Here is a 27225-nt window from a genome sequence, read left to right on the forward strand (position 1 = left end):
AAAAACTTTAGTCATTAGTAAATATGGTTCCTTTAGTATCTTAGAGTTTGACCGATAATGTTAGCTACTTCTTTCTTAGGGAGGAGCTAGAAAGCTGTGAGAAGAGATATACTGGACATATGGGTGGAAAGTTTCTTCCATCTCACAGGAAAGGCAGATTATTTAAAATGAGGAGGGTAATTCCACCTCTCTCAAATCTCTCTAATTTATTGACATTTCTCTACCCTTACTTCCCCTGAAGGGGTTCAGGCCATCATGTTTCCTCGTTTGGATCATACCAACAGAACTCTGCAACACTCCCTGATTCCAGTTATAGTCTTCTTCAGTGTTCTGTATTATAACTCAAGTGATATTTTTCTAGAAATACAAATCAAAACCTTCAGGATCTTGGTTAGAATCCTTCATTGCTTTCTGTTGCTCTAAGGATAAGGTTTACACGTCCCTGTTATGACCTACAGGAGTCCTCAGGATCTGCTTCTTCCTCCACCCCCTTGCCTCAGCTTGTACCACTGCTCTTACAGTTTATTACAGCCACACTAAACTTCTGGTTATTCAAAAGCACTACATTCCCTCTGGGCAAGTTGAATTTACCATTCCATGTTTTGGAACAATCTCCCTCTCTTCACTGACTATCTAATGTCTACTAATTCTGCTGGTTTCAAATTTAAATATCCTTCCTTCTGGAAAACCTTGGTTACTGCTCTATGCAGAAATTATGGCAAAAATGATCCTGGTACTTCTCACATGTGGGAGGTTTTATTTCTCCTACCCTTACTGCTATCCTGTGAAGGCCTAGAGGTAGATGACCTAGGCAAGGGGTACTCTAGAATTTAGGGTGAAACTTGGGTTCATCTTTCCTAATATTATATAGCGGTAGGATGGCAGATGGTACCTGGGAGTGTGGGCCTGTTGAGGTAGAGGTCATGAAGGTCCGCTTCAGTTCTGTATGTGTAGGCCCTGGCCTAATGGGGCTCACAGAAGGACCAGGCCCAGGGCTTCATGTAGAGCATTAGGACAAAGATCCTGTAATAATAAACAGCAGACATTTTTCTAGTCTTAAAAATGCTTCAATCCCCTAAATCTGATCCTTTCTCTTTAATTACATTTAACGTATGCCTCCAGATTTTCTCTGTTCACGTTCTTCCTTTGATTTACAAATACACTCATGAATCATTTTCTGCAATTCATTACCATTCCGGTTGCTGTCTGTCCCATCTCTCCTTCCTCTTGTCAACACATCCTTGATAGGATAAACCAGACCAGTTACCCTCAGTCACCCCAGGTTCACTTCATTCACAGCCAAGGATGATTTGACCCCACCTTAGCTTGTGATTCAGACTGACTCTCAGTGCTCAGGAAATTTCGTGTTGGTGACGTGCCCCCTACTACAGCCTTACATGATCTCTCCGTGGTGTATGATTGAGTTAATATCTTTCTCCTTGAATTTTTTTTTTTTAAGTGCTAAGAGAAGTACTATTTGGATTCTACTTCCCTTTAAGCTATTTCTTCTGGGAAAGTAAAGTTCTACTGTTTGAAAAAAAATTACATTTTTGCTCTAATTTTTTTCACTGTTTCTTAAATAAGTTCTTAAAATAGCCTCACAACTGTATTTCCAGCCACAATTCAGTTAAAAAATTTTCAATGCTTAGTGTATGATGAGCACTTGGCTAGAATTAATATGAAGATGAATTAGATACAGTCCCTGACCAGTGGAAATCCCCTTGGAGGATCTGATTCAGTAGGTCTGAAATGGGATATGAGAATCTGTCTTTTGAGCAAGAGTCCCGGGTGACTGGATGGACTCAGGAAACACTGGTCTAGAATAGTAGTTCTCAAACTTTAGTGTCCGTATGCATCTTTAGGGACTTGTGTTAAAATAGCAGATTTTGGGGCTCTATCCTTCCACAGTCAGATTTAGTAGGATTCAGATTGAGCTTATATTTTGGAATTTTTTTAAAAAGCCCTCCAACTTATTCCTGTACAAGGGGTATGAAGACAGTTCTATAAGAAACTGATGAAACAGCAGGCGGAAAAGAGATGGCAAAAACGTACAGTGAGGATAGACAAATACTTTGTCTCCTTTGGTTCTGTCGGATTCTCTGCCTTTCCCCTTCTGGACTGCTTTTCAATGAGTTCTTTCAGGGAGGACTGAGTTTATGGGAACCCAAGGCCCTTAGCTGATACCAAGAGCCCATAAAGATTTATTTAACTAGACTCAGGATTGAAGAAGCCTTTTTCCTGGGCGCCTGCGTGGTTCTTGATTGCAGCTCTGTCATGATCTCAGGGTTGTGAGATCAAGCCCCTGACTGGACACCGCACTCAGTGGGGAGTCTGCTTGAGATTCTCTCTTCCTCTCCCTCTGTCTGGGCTTGCATGCACACACGTGTGTGTGTGTGCTCTCTCTTTCTCAAATAAATAAATGAATCTTAAAAAATAAAAAGAAAAGGCCTTATTCGTAGCCAAGAAGCTCCCACTGTTACATTGTCCATGAAGGACTGCCTGCCTCCTCCCATCTACCTTATGGATGTGTAGAGTAGGGAAAGCAAAGTCCCTCTGCAGGAGCTTCCTGCAGTCCCGCTGTGCCTGGCTTAAGCACTCCTCCCTGTGGGCTGGTGAAGGCTGGGAGGATTTCATATGCTTGGCTACTTAACCTGTCTATAAATTTCCCTAATAAACCTTAGCCAAGTGTTTGGATTGTAGTGTGTGTTCCTGTGCCCCCTGTGTGGCTGTTGCTAACCACAGTGGACACATCACATGTATAGCCGTATGGCTTTAAGGAATGGATGGAGAAGTTCTAACAGGCTGTCTTGGTAGTAGAACATCCTGCCAGTCATGACTGCAGATCACCAAGATGGCTGGTGACAAAGTGATCAGGTCATTGATCAGACTAAAATGCCTCGTACCTGTGAAGTTGGGGTATTCACAAGCCATCATATCTGTAGATTCTCCAGACCACTAAAACTCACAAGTGAAGGGATCATTTGGAAATTCTAGGAAAATGGATGAGCGTCAGGGTAATTCAAAAGGTCAAAGGTAACACAAACAAAGTACTATTATAAAGTTGCTAGTAGCCAGGGGAAAGAGGCAGAGCCTGGAAAGATCCAGCAGGTGTGTGCGCACAGAGGGTCAACACATAGAGCCAAAGACCCCTGTTCTCTGGAAGCTGCTCCCATAGGTAAGGAAAGTAGATGGGAACACAGAAAAGATAAGATTGAGACCTTTGTAGAGACCAAACACAGATGTCAGAGAGTTGCAGGGACATGCTCAGCAAGAATCAGAGTGGAGTGAGGGCCAGGTTCTCACCCAAGGCTCCATTTCCCCTTCCCCACCCCAGGGAGAGGCCTTACATAAGGCGTCTGTATGGGAGCTTTTAAAGCTGTTGCTGGTTATTTTATCTCAACTGCCTGACTGTTCTTTTGTTAGACTGTATAATTGATTTGGACCTTCTGAGTTCCTTAAAGCCAGCACTAGTGAGAGGACAGGCTGGTAGGATGAAATCATTATGACCCCTGCTGATGGATCCTATTACCGTACATTTGGCTAGGGGCATTGCTGAGAAATGACTGTAATCCTGAAACGTGCCACAGTCATGCGATTGAAACAATACTGCTTTCCAGGAGTAGAGAAATGAATTGGTCTCTAAATAAAAGACTTAATGCAGGCAGGGATGTTATATAACACTGTTTCTTAGTTTAACAACCTTATCTGACTAGTTAAAAAAAAGTCACTAGTACTTAGTGTTTCACTGTGGATTGTCAGGTCTGTACAGAAGAGTATCCACTGTTGTTCCTGCAGTCGCATGTATCATAATGGTGACGAAACAGATCACATCTGTTACTGGCACCTGGTTTGCAGCCTTGGTCCGGCTTTTTTTCCCATATTCCCACACAGAGAAGAGCAGGCTAAGTTTCCTTTCTTTTGTATATCTAGTGTGCAGTGACTGTCCGGAGCTCCACAGCTGGTGCTATATCATCAGTGGATTGGGGAAACACTAGTAGCATACTGTGGATTGCTTGATGGAGTCCAAACGTTGCATTATATGGCCTTTAAAAAACAATTCTTAGTTTGAAATTTTTAAACATATACAAAAGAGGAAGATCATATATTAAACCACCATATCTATGGCCTATAATATCAACATATACCTTCTTACATCAACAGTTATCCACACTCTGATGTTCTTGTTTCATTTATACTGCCATGGTTTTTTCCTAAATATATTTTAAGCAAATCTCCGATGAATATTCATAATATCTTTAGAGTGGCCCCACCAAGGAAACTGCTTGCATTTGCATGCCATTCAAATGTAGTCAACTAAAGGTGGGTGGGTCTTTTATAAGGACAAAAATCGAAGGCTCTCTTGAGAATATGTGGGCATCAGCCCCAGATGATATTCCCTAGTTTGTGAGAGCAAACTACTGGCTTTACAGCCGCCACCTAAAACAAAAGTGACTCAGTGCCTGACTGGCTGCCTTAGGGATTGGTGACCGCATATGCCACGCTTGGCAGTTTTACTATAACAAGTCATCATACAAGTGGCCAAGGTTAAATGGGCTCCCCAAACAGGAACTCAGAAATATTTTACCCATCAGTAAAATAAGCCATGTCCTTTACCTTCACTGTACCTTTCAAAGTAAACATTATAATCATAGTCTGGGAATCGTCTTGGTGATTGGTGCTCTTGCTTCTGAGACTTACCAGTACTCACTGGCACGTGGTGTTTGAATTGGAGGATTTCCTCCCCCAACTGGCTAGTACCTACGCTTTGAACACTCACTGCCAGCCTATCCAGATGTTTAGAAGTCTCCCGATGGAGATTCCCTGACTTTACATCCCCATCCTTCAGTGGGCCGTCTCTGAACCTGTCTGTAAGTTGAAAGTTCACAGAGGCTAATGAAAATGGGTGTCAATTACAGACAAAGTTTAGTCCTGCTTCTCTCACATTTGTCATTATGATAGTAGTGCAAAGACCTGCATATTCTCATAGCTATAGGGATGAATTTGTACCTGAATGTGAATGTGGTTATGGCTGAGCAAAATCCTGGACTTGATATGCACAGTTCTCCAGAGTTGGATTGTAATTTCTCAGTCTTAACCCTTGAGCTTCTTTTACCCGCTGTGTCCAGAAGCTCCTGTGAAATGTTTGCTTTTGCTTAAACTAATTCCTCTACATGCAATAAATACCTCCCTCACTTCATTTTTGTGCCTCCAAATCTTACTAATTTTTCTAGGACCAGGTAAAATTTACTCATACTTTCTTTTCTTACCTCTTATATAACTTTACTTACATTTCTTTTATGACACATTTTTCATTGTATTATAAACATTTATGCTCATAACAGACTTTTAACATTTTGTATCAAGAATTGAGTTGTAGGAGATCGCATTCTGGGAAAGAAACGTCAACAAGAACATTCCTGCGCCTGTAAAGACCATGCTTTAGTAGGGTGACTGGACAATTAACTGCCATCGTAGAGCATGGTAAGAACTCTAATAGGAATATGTGAGGGGTCCTGTGGGAGAGCAGGAGGAGGGTAGCTTCCACTGTTGACCTTCGTTAAAGGACTCAGAATGATGATGCCTGAACACAGACTGGAAGGATGTCAGCAGTTCCAACATAGAGAGAGGAAGATATGCCAAGCCAAGTGCATTACAGTACCTCTGTCTGTTGTCAGATTGTGAGCTCCTTGAAGGCAGGAGTGGTTCCAATCTGTAAGGTCTCAGAGCACTTCTGTGCTTGGCATAAAGGACAGGTTTAATAAATAAGGTATTGTCTGAAGGAGAATTTTAGAATAAGTGTGGTCAAATAGCATATGGAATTTGGGTAACAAAATGATAGGAGGGTACAAGTGAATACTTTAGACTGTTACTTATATTAGTCCTGCCATTATAGAAATTGGGGTTAAAAAAACACTTGGGAATATGGCACAACTCTTGTGTTTACATTTAGCATCTCTGAAGACTTACACTGTTTCTACCACCATTAAGAGCCCTGTTCTTTTATGCACAGTGGACATTACTGATCCGTGACCTGTAGTTTACACATGATGATAATGAGGTTTCTGAGCCTCCCACGATCCTCATTTTCTCTGTTTAGTCAAAAGGTACACATTTACAAGGCCATCAGCTGGGTCAAGAGTGCCAGCTTGGTTGAGGGAGAACTTTCACCTCATTAGCACCAGGTTCTCATCAGCTAAAGTAATCTTCTCAGAAAAAACGATCGGAATAGGTTATAAAAATCATGTTTTTAAAAAACCAAAAGAAAAAAAAAAGGTATTGGAACATAGGAATTTAGAGTTAGAGCATGGGGCCCAGGACTTAGCCCTGTATTTCCGTTTTATACTGGGCAGTTTGATTCCTTGCTTCTCACTCAAATTTCCAGAAAGTTGTCTGTGCAAGTGGTGTTCACTTTTCACCGGTGGCTCACACCTGAATCACCTTGATACACACTTCTATCTGCACCTGCTTACCAAGAGTGCTTTCCCTAACGTCATTTGGTGCCATTTATCAAGAACACCTTGACTTCTCTTTAGTACCCGGTCTCTTTGACTACTCCACCCTACTTCAAACTGTCTGGATTCTTTGTTGGTTTTCTAGTTTTGTTTTGTCTTGTTTTTGTTTCTGTTTTTTGTGTCTTTTTTTTTTTTTAACAAAATCTCACTCCTTCTCAGGTTTGTTTTTTATTCTTCTTCAGAGATTTATCTTCAGATATTTCCTATTTTTACTTTTAATACCCTTTCTGATAAATTTAATCTTCTTTCCTCACTTATGTAAACATTGACAGAACTAAAATATAATTTTAATCTGGCTTCTGGCCTCTAGATTCCTTCGTCCAATTCTACTTGAATGTCCCTTTGAACATGCAAATATAGCATATTCAGCACTGAAGTCCATCGAGATTTTCTCTTTAGTGCCCACCTAGGTGGCTGAAGTCTGAAAGCCTGGAAGTGTCCTGTGTTCTGTGTTCACCTTCATATCTTCTGTGCCCTGTTGCTTCTCAGCAGCTCCACTGCTTAGTGGAGACCCTGAACTGCTTTCAGCCTCCAAATTTACCTGCCTCCAGTCTTTCCCCACTTCTAAACTCTTTTCCTAACTGTTGCCAGAGTGTTTTTTTAAAAAACAGGTCTAAGAACGTTATGTACCTACTAAAATGATCTTTATGGCTTCCCATTGTGCCAGGCTGCCTTTCAACCTCCTCAGCTTTCCGTAAAGATCGTCTGTAATCTGGCTGCTCACATCGTAATCTGTTTAGATGTCATTACACTCTTGTACTTCAGCCACTCGTGGATCCCGAGGTTTGATGATCAGACAGAAATCTGTTCCTTATTATGTACTGATGCTGCTGGCTTGATTGCCCTGTGCAGTTCTTTACCTAACTAACCTCAGTGGTCCTTAAAATTTTAATCATCTACCTTTTGGTAGCCCTTCCTGACACATATACACAGCTAAACTGGATTAGCTACCTTTTTAAAAATGTATTTTCATTAGCCTTCTGTACTCTAAATTTTGTTTATTGTCTGTCTCCTCACTATTCTGTTTCTCCTTAAAATTGGCCCTGTGCCTTAGTTTTCTTTCTCCTCTAGTACCCAGGATTATATATAAACAAAATACTCATCATCTTCTGAGTGAATGTGTCTATGGCTTATAACCAGCTATGCACTTGTTAAAATGTGACAAAATCACTAACTCTCTATTGGGGGGGGGTGGTCTCCATTTCTCAAATAAGATTTATAGTAATATCTACCTCACAGGATTGTGAGGATTAAATGTTGCACATGAATAGATTTTGAAACTGTAATGCACTTTTTAAAAAAAATTTTCAAATCAGAGCTCAGTCCTTGCTTATAGTCCTTAGTCAATACAAGTGTGTTTACATTTCTCCAATATGTTTGGATTTCATAAAATTTACATGCCTTAGAAGAAGATAGACATGGCAATCACTTTTCACAGTCTGAAAATATGAATAAAAACAGATGCACTTTATTGAGCCATTGCATTTGAGAGTAGAAGTACAAATAAAAGCATGATAAATTAATTTGTTCAGAATAAAGCTCAAGTATGGGTGTTTATATACATATATGTATGTATATATAAATATGTATATAATGTGATATATCAGACATACACATATGATTTGGATGTCATCCTCTTGCAAATAAGTTGTGAAAATAACAGCCCAAAAGAACAGCTTTATATACTGCCTTCCCTTAAATTCATCTGTTTTTCTTCAGACCACACAGCTCTTAAAGTGGAAAATAAGGCAAATACACTGCATTTGAAAGCTTTCTCTGCAGGATGACTCAGTCTTCTGGCTATATTATTCATTCTGTTTTTCCTTATAGAGCCACTAGGAGGTCAATTTAAAGTTTTTAGGAAGTCATTGTGCTCACCTCTCCATTTACTGCTTAAAATAAATAACAAAAGAGTTAAATGGTCACCCTCCAAGTGCTGTTCCATTCAGAAAATGACCAAGCAAAACACACTGTCACCTTTAGCACCATATTGTTGTAGAGCTGGTATTTTCAGGGTAAAATCTACTTTCTTTATTGATTAAAGCAGGTTCCTGTTTCTCTGCAGTCAGTCAGGGAATTAAAGCTGGGAGCATTGGATTCTTCTCTCCCTCCCGTGTCACAGGGTATTCACTCAGGTCCGTTGGACTGCAGAAGCTTTAGTCTCATTTCTAGGGTCAGTCAACTCTGAGGTCCCTGTAGTATTCAGGAAAGAATTGTCTTTGACCTACCATATTTTTTTCCTTCTTCTGGAGAAATAGGAAAAAAATTTTTTTTTTTTACAGCAACATGTTGAATGACAATTTCAGAGCATGGCAAGTTAGATTTCATGGAAGTTTATGGGGGTTGTAGAAGAGGAAAAAGTTTTCCTCCACCTTCTTAGGTTCTGCATCTGAAATCCATAAATTTAAATGACAAAAGATTGACAGGAGAAACAGTTCATTATGTATGCATATGGGGGCCTTCAAAGAAAAATAGTGAAAATCCAAATAAGTGGTTAGACCCCAGGGCTTATATATAAGCATTTTAACAAGAGCAGTAGATCTGTGGAGTGGTGAAAAGACAAAGGTTTGGGCTTTTTGGGGCAGTGTGTTATGGGAAGGTAACTATAAGGGGGGAAACATGGAAGAAAAGGGTTATTTAGTAAGGTTCTGTTTATGCAGACTTGGTGCATCTCTGGTGATGATTCATTCTCCCCTTCCTGTTACTGGCATGGGGGGCTCCTTGCAGGGGGAGAGGCAGAGAGGGGGAGGGCAGAGCATTTTTCTTATATCTGCTTCATCTCAGTTGCCTTCAGCTTAAAATAATCCTTATGTCAAAGTGGTATATTTTGAGGGTGCATATTGCGATCCCCTTTAAGGGCATGTCTTGTCTAATCTAATTCGTATGTATGTAATTTTAACTGTCATCATGGTATGGAGCTGCAGATTTTTTTTAGTGCTCCCTCAAGATAATAATTGATAATTGATTATTATAATTGATTGTAATCTGAAGATAATTGATTATTACAAGGCTCATTTAATATGCTTGAAAATATTATCAAACCCCTTTCTTTTTTTTTAAATTTAATTTAATTTTATTATGTAACGTTAGTCACAAAATGGTACATCATTAGTTTTTGATGTAGTGTTCCATGATTCATTGTTTTCGTGTAACACCCAGTGGCTCCATGCAATACATGCCCTCCTTCACACCCATCACTGGGCTAACTCATCCCCCCACCCCCCTCTCCTCTAAAACCCTCAGTTTGTTTCTCAGAGTCCATCGTCTCTCATGGTTCGTCTCTCCCTCTGATTCCCCCCCTTCATTTTTCCCTTCCTTCCCCTAATGTCCTCCGTGCTGTTCCTTATGGTCCACAAATAAGTGAAACCGTATGATAATTAACTTTCTCTGCTTGACTTATTTCACTTAGCATAATCTCCTCCAGTCCCATCTATGTTGATGCAAAAGTTGGGTATTCATCCTTTCTGATGGCTGAGTAATATCCCACTGTATATATGGTCCCCACCTCCTTATCCATTTGTCTATTGAAGGGCATCTTGGCTCTTTCCACAGTTTGGCTATTGTGGACATTGTTGCTATGAACATTGGGGTGCATATGGCCCTTCTTTTCACTACATCTGTGTCTTTGGGGTAAAACCCAGTAGTGCAATTTCTAGGTCATAGGGTAGCTCCATATTTAATTTTTTGAGGAATCTCCACCCTGTTTTCCAAAGTGGCTGTACCAACTTGCATTCCCACCAACAGTGTAAGAGGGTTCCCCTTTCTCCACAACCTCTCCAGCATTTGTTGTTTCTTGCCTTGTCAATTTTTGCCATTCTTACTGGTGTAAGGTGGTATCTCAATATGGTTTTGACTTGAATTCCCATGATGGCTAATGATAATGAACATTTTTTTCATATGTCTATTAGCCATTTTTATGTCTTCTTTTGAGAAGTGTCTGTCCATGTCTTCTGCCCATTTTTTGACTTGATTATTTTCTGGGTGTTGAGTTGGAGAAGTTCTTTATAGATCTTGGAAATCTGCGCTTTGTCTGTAGTGTCATTTGCAAATATCTTCTCCCATTCTGTGGGTTGCCTCTTTGTTTTGTTGACTGTTTCCTTTGCTGTGCAGAAGCTTTTTATCTTGATGAAGTCCCAAAAGTTCATTTTCGCTTTTGTTTCACTTACCTTTGGAGATGTATCTTGAAAGAAGTTGCTGTGGCCGATGTCGAAGAGGTTACTGCCTGTGTTCTCCTCTAGGATTTTGATGGATTCCTGTCTCACATTGAGGTCTTTCATCCATTTTGAGTTTATCTTTGTGTATGGTGTTAGAGACCATTAGAGAATGGTTGAGTTTCATTCTTCTGTATATAGCTGCCCATTTTTCCCAGCACCATTTATTGAAGAGACTGTCTTTTTTCCATTGAATATTTTTTCCTGCTTTGTCGAAGATTATTTGACCTTAGAGTTGAAGGTCCATATCTGGGCTCTCTATTCTGTTCTATTGGTCTATATGTCTGTTTTTGTGCCAGTACCATGCTGTCTTGGTGATCGCGGCTTTGTAATATAGCTTGAAATCAGGCAACGTGATGCCCCCGGCTTTGTTTTTCTTTTTCAATATTTCCTTGGCGATTCAGGGTCTTTTCTGATTCCATACAAATTTTAGGATTGTTTGTTCCAGCACTTTGAAAAATGTCATTAGAATTTTGATAAGGATGGCATTGAAGGTATAGATTGCTCTGGGCAGCATAGACATTTTAACAATGTATATTCTTCTGATCCATGAGCATGGAATGTTTTTCCATCTTTTTGTGTCTTCTTCAGTTTCTTTCATGAGTGTTCTGTAGTTCCTAGAGTATAGATCCTTTACCTCTTTAGTTAGGTTTATTCCGAGGTAGCTTATGGTTTTTGGTGCTATTGTATATGGAATCAATTCTCTAATTTCTCTTTCTACAAGTTGCATTGTTAGTGTATAAGAAAGGAACTGATTTCTGTGCATTGATTTTGTATCCTTCCACATTACTGAATTGCTGTATGAGTTCTAGTAATTTGGGAGTGGAGTCTTTTGGATTTTCCACATAAAGTATCATGTAATCTGCGAAGAGAGAGAGTTTGACTTCTTCTTTGCCAATTTGAATACCTTTTATTTTTTTTTGTTGTCTGATTGCAGTTGCTAGGACTTCTAGTACTATGTTGAACAATAGTGGTGAGAGTGGGCATCCTTGGCGTGTTCCTGATCTTAAGGGAAAGGCTCTCAGCTTTTCCCCATTGAGGATGATATTCGCTGTGGGTTTTTCATAGATGGATTTTATGAAATTGAGGAATGTTCCCTCTATCCCTATACTCTGAAGAGTTTCAGTCAGGAAAGGATGCTGTATTTTGTCAGATGCTTTTTCTGCATCAATTGAGAGGACCATATGGTTCTTCTCTCTCCTCTTATTAATGTGTTCTATCACATTGATTTGCGAATGTTGAACCACCCTTGCATCCCAGTGATAAATCCCACTTGAGATGATCCTTTTAATGTATTGTTGGATCCTATTAGCTAGGATTTTGTTGAGAATTTTGGAATCCATATTCATCAGGGATATCAGTCTGAAATTCTCCTTTTTGTTGGGGTCTTTGCTTAGTTTGGGGATTAAGGTAATGCTGGCCTCATGAAATGAGTCTGGAAGTTTTCCTTCTGTTTCTATTTTTTGAAACAGCTTCAGGAGAATAGGTATAATTTCTTCTTTGAATGTTTGGTAGAATTCCCCAAGGAATCCATCAGGCCCTGGATTCTTTTTTTTTTGGGAGGTTTTTTGATCACTGCTTCAATCTTGTTACTGGTTATTGGCCTATTCAGGTTGTCAGTTTCTTCCTGTTTCAGTCTTGGTAGTTTATTGGTTTCCAGGAAGGCATCCATTTCTTCCAGGTTGCTTAATTTATTGGCATATAGTTGTTGATAATAATTTCTAATAATTGTTTCTATTTCCCTGGTGTTAGTCGTGATCTCTCCCCTTTCATAATTTTATTAATTTGGGTCCTTTTTCTTTTCTTTTGGATAAGTCTGGCCAGTGGTTTATCGATCTTATTAATTCTTTCAGAGAACCAGCTTCTAGTTTCGTTAATCTGATCTTCTGTGTTTCTGGTTTCTAATTCATTGATCTCTGCTCTAATCTTAATTATTTCTCTTCTTTTTTTTTCAAAGATTTTATTTATTTGAGAGAGATCATTGAATGAGAGAGAGAGCGAGCACATGCGAGGGAGGAAGTTTAGAGGGAGAAGCAGACTCCCTGCCTAGCAGGGAGCCTGATGCGGGACGCGATCCTGGGACTCCAGGATCATGACTTGAGCCGAAGGCAGTCGCTTAACCAACTGAGCCACTCAGGCGCCCTTAATTATTTCTCTTCTAATGCGTGGCTTAGGCATCATTTCTTGCTTTTTTGCCAGTTCTTTAAGGTGTAAAGTTAGTTGGTGAATTCGGGATTTTTCTATTTTTTTGAGCAAGGCTTGGATGGCTATGTATTTCCCCCTTAGGAGCGCCTTTGCAGTGTCCCACAGGTTTTGGACTGATATGTTTTCATTCTCATTGGTTTCCATGAATTGTTTAAGTTCTTTGATTTCCTGGTTGACCCAAACGTTCTGGAGCAGAGTGGTCTTTAGCTTCTAAGTGTTTGAATTTCTTCCAAATTTTTTCTTGTGATTGAGTTCTAGTTTTAAAGCATTATGGTCTGAGAATATGCAGGGAATAATCTCAGTCTTTTGGTATCAGTTGAGACCTGATTTGTGACCCAGTATGTGGTCTATTCTGCAGAAAGTTCCATGTGTGCTCGAGAAGAATGAGTATTCTCTTGTTTTAGGGTGGAATGTTCTGTATATATCTATGAGGTCCATCTGGTCCAGTGTGTCATTCAAAGCTCTTGTTTCTTTGTTGATTTTCTGCTTAGATCATCTTTCTATTGCTGAGAGTGGAGTAGTGAGGTCTCCTACAATTAACATTTTATTATCAATATGCCTCTTTATTTTGGTTAACAGTTGGCTTATGTAGTTGGCTGCTCCCATGTTGGGGGTGTAGATATTTATATTTGTTAGATCTTCTTGTTGGATAGACCCTTTAAGAATGATATAGTGTCCTTCTGTCTCTCTAATTACAGTTTTTAGCTTAAAGTCTAATTTATCTGATATAAGAATTGCTTCCCCAGCTTTCTTTTGAGGTACGTTGACGTGGAAGATGGATCTCCATCCCTTCACTTTCAGTCTGGATGTATCTTTAGGTTCAAAATGAGTCTCTTGTAGACAGCATATGGCTGGGTCCTGTCTTTTTATCCAGTCTGCAACCCTGTGCTGTTTTATGGGAGCATTTAGGCCATTCACATTGAGAGTAATTATTGAAAGATACGAATTTATTGTCATCATGTTGCCTGTGAAGTCATTGTTTCTATAGATTGCCTCTGTAAATTTCTGTTCTATATCACTCTTGGGGTCTTTCTCTTTTTATAGAACCCCCTTAATATTTCTTGCAGGGCCGACATAGTTGTCACATATTCTTTCAGTTTCTGCTGCTCTTAGAAGCTCTGCATCTCTTCATCCATTCTAAATGACAGCCTTGCCAGATAAAGTATTCTTGGCTGCATGTTCTTCTCATTTAGTACCCTGAATATGTCTTGGCAGTCCTTTCTGGCTAGCTAGGTCTCTGTGGATAGGTCTAACGTTATTCTGATGTTCCTCCCTCTGTACATAAGCAATCTCTTCCCACTAACTGCCATTAAGATAGTTTCCTTGGTTCTAAGATTTGCGAGTTTTAGAATTACATGCCGGAGCATTGGTCTGTTTTCCTTGATCTTGGGAGGGGTGCTCTCTGCCTCTAGGACACGAATGTTTGTTTCATTCCCCAGATTAGGGAAGTTCTCAGCTATGATTTGCTCAAATATATCTTCTGGTCCTCTCTCTCTCTCCACCCCCTCAGGGATCCCAATAATTCTGACATTGGAACATTTCATGGCGTCATTTATTTCTCTTAATTCTGTTTTCATGGATTTTAAGCTGTTTCTCAGGCCTCTTCTTTTTCCTTCTTTCCTATCAATTTGTCTTCTAGATCACTAATTCGTTCTTCTGTCTTGTTTACCCTAGCTGTTACAGTATCTAGATTAGATTGGATCTCATTGATAGCATTTTTAAGTTCTGCCAGTTCAGCTCTCATTTCTGCCCTTACAGACTCTTTGTTGCCATTGATCGATTTCTCCATTCTAGCTATCGTCTTCAGAACTGTTACCCTGAAGTCTATTTCCGACATCTTGCTTATATCTGTATCCATTTGTAAGTCTGTGGCAGAAGTCATAGTCTCTGAGTCTTTCCTATTTTGGGGGTTCCTCCTCCCTAGTCATTCTGTTGAGGGGTAGTTGAGGGAATGTACAGAGTCCAAATTATTGACCACAACCCAAGCAAGATGCACCTGTTTTATAGGGACCTTAGGGTTGCTAGCCTCTTGTTTCCCCAGCCTGTCTTCTGGGGGAGGGGCTTGCCGCACTGCTAGTCAGGCAACCCTGTTTGGGCAGAGTTGCCCTGCCCCCCTGTGGTGGGGGATGGGCTCAGTGAAAACCGGTTTTGGGGGCTTTTGTTCTCTGGCGGCTTTCCCTGGTGGCTTTCTGTGTCTCTTCCAAGAGTCAGAGCAGAGAGACCATTTCCAGCCCTCTGCCTCAGAGCAGAGAGATCGCAGTCTGTTCTTCAGTGAGCTCTCCAAGCCACACTATCTCCATTTCTGTCTGTGCTGCTATAAACTGCAGCAGCGCTCCCAGTCCTCGCCTCCAGGTATGGGCCCCGGGGCGTCTCTGCCCTTTGTGCTTCTAAAACCGCCAGCCACCCCCAGTTCGCATGTGCAGCCTCGCCACTCCGGTTTCAGTCCGGGGGGCTGCCCTAAAGTCCTTTCCCCATTGCTACTGGTCTGCAAGTCTGTGCTCGGTCCCCAGCGCGGGAGGCTATCTCTCACCGGTGGTGCAGGATCCCTAAGGCTCCCTCCCCCTTCTCTTTATCTTCGGATATGTGCCCGCGGAATCACTGCTCCCCGCTTCGTACCTCGAAACCAACCACCTCCGATACTATGTTTATAGAGATCCAGATGTATCTTCTTACATCTCAGGCTGATTTCATGGGTGTTCAGAGTGGTCTGGTAGATATCCAGCTCAATTCAGGGGACCAGTTGGAATAGGGTCCCCTACTCTTCTACCATCTTTTCCTCCCAAACCCCAAACTATCTTCCTTTTTTTTTTTCCTTGCTCACAAACTTCAAGTGGCATATATGGTACTAAGTTCCTGTATCATTATTACTTCATATTTCTTTTTAGAGTGTCCCAACTGTTTTTCTTAAAAATTATTTCAAAAGATAACTTTAAAAATAATACTTGCAGGGGAAAACTGTTATTACATATCACCCATAAAAGGTTACCATAAAAACAAAGCAAAATAAGAATATACAATTTCCACCTAATTCTTCCTTGCAGTTCTTGTTTCTCTGCTAAAGTTACCCATCTGACCTTGCATATCATCTCTCTGCTACATTAGAACTTTTAACATATTAATCAGGGTTATTTTAAGTCCCTTGTCAGAGAGTTCCAATAACTCTCATCCTATCTGAATCTAATTCTATTGATTTCTTTATCTATCAGGAGTGTATTTTTCTTCTTTCCTTTTAGTATGCCTTCTGTTTTGTTAAATACAGGTATCTTTTGTAGGATAGCATAGACTGACATACAGGTAGTTTTTATTCCTCGAAATTGGTGTGCTCTTCTCCTACTAGGACTATAGTATGGTTAGTAGGGATTCATGCACAGTCATTCTGAGCTTCAGGTCTGTGATTACTATGGCTGCCCTTGATGCCCCGTAGTCTTCGAATTCTTCTAGTGATGGTTGGTATTGGGTCAGGGGTTGTGTGTGTGTGCTGATTTTCTGGAGGGTTTCTCTCAATCTCAGCTCCCTCCTCAGTTTTATACAGTCTCCTCTTTATACTGTACCTCAGAGGATTGTGTTTCTTAGAGCTGCTCCAGCAGTATTCAGCGTTTGTTTTTACTTAATTGTTGTTACCCTCATGGTAAGAGTTATGGGGACATTCTTTGACATTCTTCTAAGCCTCAGTTTTAGAACACATTGCAGTCACTGTTGCAGCAGTCATTCTGGCTCTGGTATTTATTCCTATCTCTTTACCAGAAGTAGAGGCTTCTTTCCTATTCCCTCCTTTCAGATGCAGTGGATTCTCACCAGTCACCTATGGGAGACAGTGTTTGTTGCCCTCTTCTTGGAGATTAAGGCTCTCATTCTGTAGGAAAGCTAGAACAAGTTGGGTCCAGTTCCTCATCTGTGTCCTTTCCCCAGGGGCTGCTTTCTTTCCCCCTTGTCTGTGCCAGCAGGGAAGCTCTCTCAGGAGTCTCCCTCATTCATCCTATGAGCGCCTCCACGCCCGTGCGAGGTATACAAGCCTGAGCTTTCACAGTTACGGTCAGAGCTGGTTGCCCTTCCTCTCAATAATTGCAGAGCAGTGTTGTCAGCATGGAACTAGGATTATTGGTTTGGCAGATATGGGATATCAGCTATTGGTTTGGCTGAAAAGTGTAGATTTGAAAAGTACTTTAAGATTGCGTGTCTTAGAGTGATGAAAATTTTGATAAAAATGTGAGATGAAAAAGGGCAGATAATGGACAAGGAAGATAATGACTTAAATTTACCTGTTAAGCTGCAACGCCAGGAGGAGTGGAAGGAACTGACTGACTCTTAAGCAATATCATCTGTCTCAGATGTGTTGGGGAAGAAGTCCCTCTGCCCTCCTTCTAGGTGGACTAAGAATCAAATTGACATGAGACAAATTAAAAGGAGAAAATCAAATTTCATAGTGTATGTACCTGGAATCCATTTAGATATGAAATTCCAGAGACGTTGAGACATGATACTTACATGAGCTAAGGAGAGGGCCAGGGTCTGAGGATACAAAAGAGAGAAAGGCCATTAGCAGAAAGAAGATGTTTGGAAAACAAAGTTGCCCTGTTATGCAGGTAAGTTTCTTAGGAAAAGAGGAATCTTTGTTAATAGCTCTCTTTTTGGTATAAGCTTGCAGTTAAGGGAGAAGTAAGGAGCTTTTCTTGAGTCTGCTGGGTTTTGGTTGCTTTTAACTCAAAATGGCGTTCATGCCATCTTGGGGCAGCCTGCCCTTGGGCCCTACAGGTATAATGAGTTTCAAATTGGAGAATGCTTACGAACCAGTACAAATTATTGACCAGGGGAATGGACAGACTAACAGAATCTGGCAATGTCATTGTGCACTGTGGTGAGTACAAGGCCATTGTCAAAAGCTGATTATAAACAGGAGTTATAGGCATACATTTGCGAGGTAAACAGAACAGGTATTTAGACTGAGCGATGTTCTTAGCAGTAAGGGGAGTCAGTGCACTACAAGTTGTAATTCAAATGCTTCACAGAACCATAACAAGCTGCATCTGCTTTTTTAATACCTGAGAGCACCAGAAACAATAGCAGAAAAGTATGAAAATATGCCCAACATCTTTGCTATGGTCTGAATATTTGTGCCTCCCTGAAATGCATATGTTGAAACCCTAACCTCCAAAGATAGTATGAGAAAGTGGGGCCTTTGGAAGGTGCTTCAGTCACGAGGGTGGAGTCCTCACCGATGGGATTAGTGCCTTATGAGAGACCTTGCAGGCATCCCTCACTCCTCCTACTATGTAAGGACACAGTGAGAAGGCTCTGACTACCAACCAGGAAGAGAGCTCTCTGGAACCTCACCATGCCGGCACCTTGATCTTGGACTTACAGCTTCCAGAACTGTGAGAAATAAAATTGTGTTGTTTGTAAGACATTTTGTTATAGCAGCCCGAATAAATGGATGGTTTTCTCATTCCAATATTATAGATTACTTTTCATGACTGAAAGTGAGTATCATATCTCACAGTACTTTACAGTTATCATAGGTCCAGTTGTCAATGTTTAACATTTATCTTAGTCTGACAATAAGTATTTCCTCTGTTCACAGAAAGAGTTGTTTTGTTAAAGGTATTACCTCATTGGGAGAATTGTTTCCATTTTTTTTCTTCTTCTTTCACAAATTATAATCTCCCCAAGTCAAAACTTTGAGTATTTAGAAAGGAAAACCCCCAACTTCCTTATTACACATGGAAAAGTGTATAACAATTCATTAATATCAAGTAAATAGAAAATTATAAATAATAGTATAATCATGTATTCATTACTCAGTAATAAGTATTGGCTGTGGGAGAAGTTTATTCTGTTCTAATTGCTCTGTAGAGGGAGAAAATAGACAAATTATTGAATAGCTACCTATTTTATCCTTCATTTGCCTAATCCCTCGTGATTATGATCTCTCAGTGTTTTGTTTTTTGTCTTTTCATAATCTTAAGCATGATACTGTGAAGCCATCTGATCTTACAAACTACAAAACAAAATAAAGCCACACAGGTATGCAGGTGCTGGGGTGTAGAAGTGATTAAGATTGGTACATCTTCCTCAAAGTATGGATGCAAATGATAGAGTGCAGGGAAATAGGCATGAAGTCACTTATCATGTATTTTCTTAAGAAAAATTTGGTAAAGTATTTCAAAGATACAGAAAAAAGTACAGGGAATAATATAATGAACACTTATGCACCCACATGCCAACTTGGCCAATTCTTGATATTTTTTCCCGTATCTGTCATATAGATATTCTTTAAAAAAGTATAGGAAGAGTTTAATTCCTATATGATTGCCTTCCCAATACTGACCCTCTTGGCTCCATTCCAAGAAGTATTCTCATCCAGATTCTTTTTCATTCTTTTGCTGCATATGTTTGTATTGATAGGCAATTTATATTTAGTTTGTATTTATATTGATATATTTTAAATGAGTCACTAAAATGGAGAATGTTACCATTACCATTTCATCATTAAAAGTATGTATTTAACTGCAGAATACTCTCCCCTCGTCAGGAGGCAGACATAGACTGGTTGTTGGAGACTTGGACTTGGAAACCAAAGGCCTAAAGCTGTGTGTCCTTAGCAAATTCCGTTAACTCTCTGAATTGCAGAATTTCAGAAGGCAAAAGAGAAAATATGTACTTCTTGGGGTTTTATGAAGATTGTATAAAATATGGAATACAGAAATATTTGGGAAGTTGTAAGATGTTCTTAATAACTTATTTTTATTCCATCTTTTCTCGTCTCTTGAATTTTAGGTACAACTATTGTTTTCTTGGTGTATCAAGAGCCGAAATCATTCTTAACAGTTCTGTAAAGTTGCCTGAGCCCATAAAATATTTTCTTAGAGACTATTTCCAGACCAATGGGAACCCTGCCTCTGGGCTAGTAAATGATCATAGAGAAATACAATTAGGTAGATAAGGTACAATTAAACATTGAACACTGAAGCTCAGTGCTATAGTATTACGCAGAATGAAGAAGCCTCAGAGATTATCTAATTCAGTTGTTCTGTTGAACACATAAGAAAAAATACAGTTGGGGTGACTTCTTTAAGTTACATGTAGAGTCTTTTAAGTAGAAAATATTGATTGAATTGTGGTGATACCTCTTCCACTTAAGGCAATATTATTTTGATTATTTTTGTTTCCAGTGTTAAAAGAGAGCTAAGCCTTTCTCTTTTGAAAATGATTCGTGTGGAAGCTGCATTGCTGGAGCAACATCCTGATAAGAGATTTTCTTGTCTGCTGAAGAGGAGCCAGGGACTGACTCACACAGTTATTTAATATAAATATGGACTTCTCCATCAACTATGTACCTCTTTGTCATCGTCCTCAACTGCTGTTGCATGTGCGTTGGTGGCAGAGTTTTCATTGATTATGCTGTGGTTTTTCCTCATGTTAGACCAGGGCCCAGACTGTTTGCTCATTCTGGAGGAGTGGAGGAGCTGGCGGATCAGATGCTGCCAACAGCTGTCTATCAGCCTTAAGATGAAGGGGGTGCTCAGCTCCAGGGCTGGGGCTTGAGCAGCTGCTTCAGCTGCTAGTCACTATGGAGTGCAGGGCATGCATCTCGCATTACCTGTCTTTCAAAGGAGTTGGCTTCCTATGTGAAAGATCTGTACATCCCAAAGAATCCAAAGGTGAAAAGGAGCGGTACACATTCTAATCATGCTTGATTCTTCAATTTGTGCCACAATCTGAGGCTCACTCTTGTTTATTCTGCCCGTTCCTCTGGGCACATCCAAATTACTTGCGTTTCAGCTACACGCATTTATGCCAGACAGAACTGCCGCACATCTGCTGTAAAACGACTCACGGTGTATCGGTGTATCGTACAGCATTGAAGTTGGTGTGTTTTATGGGAAAAGACACCAGACTGGAATCTAAATGATCTAGGTCACGGTCCTGGCGCTGTGATAGATTAGCTATGTGACCTTAGGCAAATACTTTCTATCTAGACCTCAGTTGTTTTTCAGTTGCAAAATCAGGTGCTCAGATAATTGCTGAAGGTCCTTGTAGCTCTGATTCCATGATTTCTAAATGGGTAATTATAATAACAGTACAATGTATTGAACATACACTTTTGGTTTTACACAGGTTGAAGACATTTACATGGATTAAATTATTATACCTCAGAATAGCCCTTTGATGAAGTTAGTGCTGCCATTGGTTCCCAAAAGAGAAAATTAATCCTAAATAACTTCTTCAGGGTCCCATTAGTAAAGGCAGCGCTGATACTCAAACCCACCTGTATCTGATATCAGAGTCAGAGCATTAAGGTGCTATGAAAAGAAATCTTTTGGCCCTATAGAACTGGACCTCAAAGGACCTAGGTTGTCCTAGAATTAATCCCTTGTGTCTAGAATTTGAGTAGTATTTCTGATATAGCTGCTATCAGGTCTTCTCTCCCACAACAAGATAATATTGGGCTTAGACTCGGAATTTTAGAGGTAATTTTATGATTTCTTAGCACTGTTGCGTAAAAAGAAAATAGCTACCCCCCCCCCAGCCCCATCTCCATGAACATTTGTTTGGAATGCTGCATATGAATGAACAAAATGGCAATTAAAATTAATCCTATTGTTACATACATTTGCATATTAGTAATCTGTTATAAGAGGTTAGTCTTAGTTGATTTTTTAATTATTAAAAGCATTAAATGCATAAGATACTAGAATAAATATTTTTAAGTAATAATTGTTGACATTTCTGAAGGAAGAATTGGCCAATAAATATTTTTTATTCTTTATGGTTTTGCTTTCTGCTAAGAAGAAAAAAGAGACCAGAGTTTTTGGAAAGAAATGGTAGGTTTAGGGGCAGATCATAGAATGGCTTTTATTTTATTTTATTTTATTTTATTTTATTTTAAGATTTTATTTGTTTATCTGACAGAGAGATAGAGATCACAAGTAGGGAGAGCAGCAGGCAGAGGGAATGGGAGAGAGAGAAGCAGACTCCCCGCTGAGCAGGGAGCCCGACATGGGGCTCGATCCCAGGACCCTGGAACCATGATCTGAGTCGAAGGCAGACGCTTAACTGACTGATCCACCCAGGCGCCCCTCACAGAATGGCTTTTAATTTCTTAATGACCACAGATAGTTTACTTCAGCTTACCATTGATCTCTCCATTTGCAAAAATGGTAAATGATATCTACCTCACAAGCACAGAAACAATTGTACAGAGTCATAAAGTGCCCTAAAGATCAACCTCTCTCCTTGGTTATATTAATACCCTTCTCATGAGACTCCATTTCACCAGCATCTCTTCCTCTGTTTTATTTATTAATTTCAAAATGATAATTATGATTATATTACTTTCCGGCTTAAAACTTTCAATTTTTCCTCTTTGCCAGGAGAAACAAACTCAACTTCTTCAGGCTGGCATACAAGACCTGTCCACGTCAAACTGGCTTGCATGTCCTCATGTGATAACGTGGCTCTCCCCTTCTTTGTTCCCTCACTATGTGCTCTACATCGTCAAATGAAGCTTTCAGTATGGCTAACTCAGGCTAGGATTTATGTGATCTCTCTCTGTTTTTGCATCAAGTATTCTGTCTGCCTGGAATTCCCCTCTTGTCTTTCCAACTGATAAGTCCTCCTCATCCTTCAAGGCCGTACTGAATTTTTACCTCCCCTAATAAAAGCCTTCCCGGGCACTGCCTTTCCATAGTTAGTCCTTCACTGCTTCCCAGTCTTAAGGCACATGGTGTTGGATCACCTACTGTACTACATTCCAGTTGTTAGCCTACTCCATTAGACTGTGAAAGCTAGAACTATATTTTCTTGTTCACACATTGTCTCTTGCTCTCTGAGGGAGTAGTGATAAATTGCAACAAACAGTCCATCAAAATCATCTTAATGTTCACTTTTTTTCCTGAATTTCCAGACACTGCGTTGAAGACTTTTCCAGAGTTAAGGTATCTTTCATTTAAAACAGCAGTCTGGTTAAAAAATAGAAAACAAAGAGTTGACCCTCTAGGATATGAAAAATAAATGAGTTTTTCCAAGCATATACCTTGGAAAGCTGTTATATACTATAAGTAAATCACTTGAATGCAGTTGAAGAATGTAATTCATATCTGTTACGACTCCATATTGATTAAAAACAACTGAATTTCCATGAGACTAGGAAAAGAGTACATAAAACTCCAAATTTATAGTGACTTAAACATAACACACACATTTTCCTAATAACTCTTACATTGAAAATCTGAATTTTCCATGTACTTGCCTCCTTAAAATGCTAAAAGTCTGTCATGTTTTAGTTTGCTAAAAAGTAATTTACCAGGAAACCCAGGTTTAGCTTCAGTTAGACATGCGGATTTTTGCACCACTGGAAAACCTGACAGTGAGAATGATCCGGTATCTTTTGAAGCGATTTCATACTGTCTTCTGCTTGCTCTTATTATACCTAATTTTCAAATTTGTCTACTAGCTTGTGCATACTGAGTATGTCCTACTCTATAGCAAGTGATCTCTATTCCATAAAGGTAATAATCATATTTTCCCAACACAATCTAGTCTCTGAAAGAACACCTTTCCATCCTTAGTCACAGTAATTTGCCCTGCCATGTTGCACAGTTTATACCATTGCAACTTTACCCACTGGCCGTTCACAACCTGCCATATGCTACCATCACCAAGAGCCAGGTATTACAGCAACTTGTTCTTGTGTGTTTGCCAGAGGGCTTTTACGTGAAAGTGATTATTAAAAAAAATTTAGAACAATTCTTTTGTTTAGATGTCTTTGTTCATATTTCCATATAAACAAGCTTTAGCTATACCTTGTATTGCCTGGTGCCATTGTTTTTCTATCATTCACAATCATCGTATTATCAGGAACTAGAAATAGGATAGATTTTGACATCCCTATTTGAAATTGAAGAAAATAATTCTTAGAGGAAGACACTGAATGACTCATGATCCCTGAGGCCATCTTTGCAGAATAGAACTAGAACCGAATGTCTTGACTTCTAAATCCCTAGTGCAAGTGTCTAAACTGAGTGACTCTTGTTCTCTACATAACTTCATTAACCCTAGACCTTAACTCCTTTGTGTCAGCCAAGTGTGGAGGGGTTCACCAAAAATTATTTATTTTCTACAGACCTTTCCGTTTTGTCCTTCTTCTGTTTCCATCACTTCTGGTGTTTTTTAGGACTTCAAGATCTATTACTCTGTAATATTTTAAGTATCTTGTTACTGGGTACTCTGCTTCCAAACCAACTAATCCCTCCCTTGCAATGCTTCTATTTTTCTGCCCAGGTGATCTTCCTATATTGTAAATCTGACTGTGATGCTTTGCTTGCTAGGCAATTTGATGTCACCTCTAGAGGATATACTCTTTAGTACAGTGACTGGTCCTGATTAACCCTATGTGTTTCTCCAGCATCAGCACTCACCATTCCCTGCACCTTGCAGATTTGATTCCATCAGTACTGCATCCTTATAATTACCCCAGTGAATGCATCAGTGTCTTTCAAAGGCTGTTCACCCAGTATTTCTGTCTCTGAAATAACTCGTCTTCCTGATGCGTTTTTAAAGAGAGAACTTAAGAATATGACATTTTTGTTTTATTCCTCCACCCCCACACGCTCCTGCAGCAGAACTGATCGATTCTTCCATGTCTCCACCATACTTTATGAATGCCTTTATTAATATATTTGTACATGACACAAGAATTATTTATTCTAGATCCTCCCTAATGTCAACAAATTTTTCCTGTGAGTATGAAGGAAGAAATTGCACTTAGATGTTTTTAACAAGTTAATCTAATCTTGCATAAAAGATTTTTATGTTGATTGGAAAATAATGTTTTTAAGTTTGTTTTGTGTTTACTTCTAAGTTAATAAAGTTTCTAAATAGAGCTTTCTTCTTTTAGCTCAAATTCAACAACAAAATCATATTACCATGGTAATATTTTGGAATACCCAATTTAAAAAAAAAGTTCTCTCCATAGTAGAAATTTCTTTTAAAAGTCAGTTACTCTGGTAACTATAATTAAAAATAAAATGTCTCACTTACTTTAAAGAGGTAAATTATATGCTTAATTTTTCCATTACCTGTCGGGTAGCACAGTACCGGAGGCCATCATTTCTGTCTCTACAGTTGGGTGACAGAGATGTTGTTGCTCAGAGGGACTGAAGTAGAAGGGTCAGTTCAGTCATATTGTTGCTTATTTATTCTAGCATTTTTGGATAATGAGCAAACAGTTTCCTTACAGGAACTTCCGTGGAGTTACTCACATTTTGCAAGGGCTAATTTAGGTATATTAGATGGTATGATGCATAAGTCCACTGAATCTGACATACGCAAACTTCAGATGTCTCAATCCACTGATAACAAATACGTGGGGATCCTGGTCTCAGTCTCTGCTCATTGTTGCTTCTCCACTTGCTGGCAGATCCTTCACTTTCTGTAGTGACATGTGACTGTGTGGTCCATGTTCTGACTGCTGGCATCAATTTCTCTCTCTAGAGAGAGAAACACACGTATACTGATGCAGCTGTATACATATATAAATACATATATAATATTTATAAAGCTCAATTGGTTTCTTATTATTTCTGTTATTTTTTTTTTTTTCCTACCGATACCTCAATAGATTCTCTCACATATGCCTGGAGAGCACTTATCTAAAAGCTATAGCCTGCAAGATAAAACCCAGGGAGGAAGAAGGAAGGATGCGGATGCTTAGCACTTCATGGAGCCTCCTGACATAAGGAAGATAGGTAAAGAGGACCTTCAGGGCTTTTTTAGGATAGAAAGAAATGCTCAAGTTGGAAACCCTATCTAGAAGTTAAGAGTGTGAAAAACGAAGTGGGGGAGAACTCTGACAAGTGGCAAATCTTTGTTCAAGGCAGAGTTAGTTTTCTGCTTGATTGTCCTTTGGTAACATCTTAAGACTCAGAATACAAACTTGAGGAGCTCCAAGACAGCATGATGGAATTGCCCTTGTGGGTTGGAGGAAAGGCAGGCAATATGTCACCAACACAGCACATACATGACATTTAAGGACAAACATGCATGAAATTATAAAAACACTGCTTTGAACAAGAATGTTGAGCACCTCTAACGTATCAGGATATTGTCCTTGGCTCTTCTGCTGATGGGTTTTTTTCCTTCCCTGAAGATGTCAGTTTAGTAATACCCATGCTGATGCATTTCTGATGGACAGATGGAAGAACCACAGAGAAGCTGGGTTATTTGCTGCTTCCTTGTCTCTGTCTCTGTGTCTCTGGCCAAGTTGGGATGCTGTGATTAAGATGGGATACAGATGTCAGCTGTGCAATCAGTGTGGGACTCTGGCTGCCCGACAGGCTGATTTGGCTGGGAAGGTGACAGTTTCCACTTGCTTGGGTTTGTGTACAGAACTCTCTTCTCTCCAGCAGGGAGAGGGTCTCTCTGGCAGTTCAGGGATGATATTCATCCCCCAGACTGTAAGGACACAGAGGCCAGAGGTCAGGCTATTGCTTACGGAACTTTCTGGTAATGTTTCCAGCAACTAAAGTAGGTGCTTAATGAAGACTTGTTAAATCAATATAGACACATGTGAACCTTCTTCTCTTTTCACTCGAATAAACTAATTTCCAAATGAGAGGAATAATTCATGTGATTTATTCAAAATGGATACAGATTTGGTTTCCAGTCCTCTCTCTGCCACTTATAAGCTGTGTGGCTTTATGACAAGTTAAATATAGCACTCTGAACCTCACGTTCTGCATCTGTTCATCAGGAACGGGACTACCTACCTGATGCGCTGTTGAGATCATTAAATGAGATGATGCATAATAATTCATATGGCTCACAGTTGGCCCTTGATAAATGTTAATTATCCTTGTCACCTTGTTTTACTCCTTAGATTGTGCACAAAACGCAAATGGGTTCAGATTAAGATAACAACAACAACAATTACATTGTTTATTATGAGCCCATATCTGGCTAGTGCTTTGTATGTATCATCTTGTTTACTTTCCCCATCAACACTATGGGGTAGATGGTATTTCTGTTGTTGCTAGTATTCTCATCCCCATTCTGTAGATAAGCTGAGACATGAAGTGATAGGTTCAAATCCAGCTTTATCTGACTGTGTGTCCTCAGTGGCTCGAAAGCTGACACCAGTTGGCGTGCTCTGTGTTACAGCCATTAATAAGACTTCAACATCAAATAACAAATTAAAAACCTTTTGTTTGTTGTTGTCTGTGACTCTCACCAACACTTAGGCGGGCACTCCTGCAAGTTCGGAGAGCTCCCCCAAATGCACATGTGTACCCATAGTTGTT

This window comes from Eumetopias jubatus, unplaced genomic scaffold (assembly GCF_037043125.1).
Source record: "Eumetopias jubatus isolate StellerSeaLion01/CBP00866 unplaced genomic scaffold, mEumJub1_p1.0 scaffold_14, whole genome shotgun sequence".
Lineage (NCBI taxonomy): Eukaryota > Metazoa > Chordata > Mammalia > Carnivora > Otariidae > Eumetopias > Eumetopias jubatus.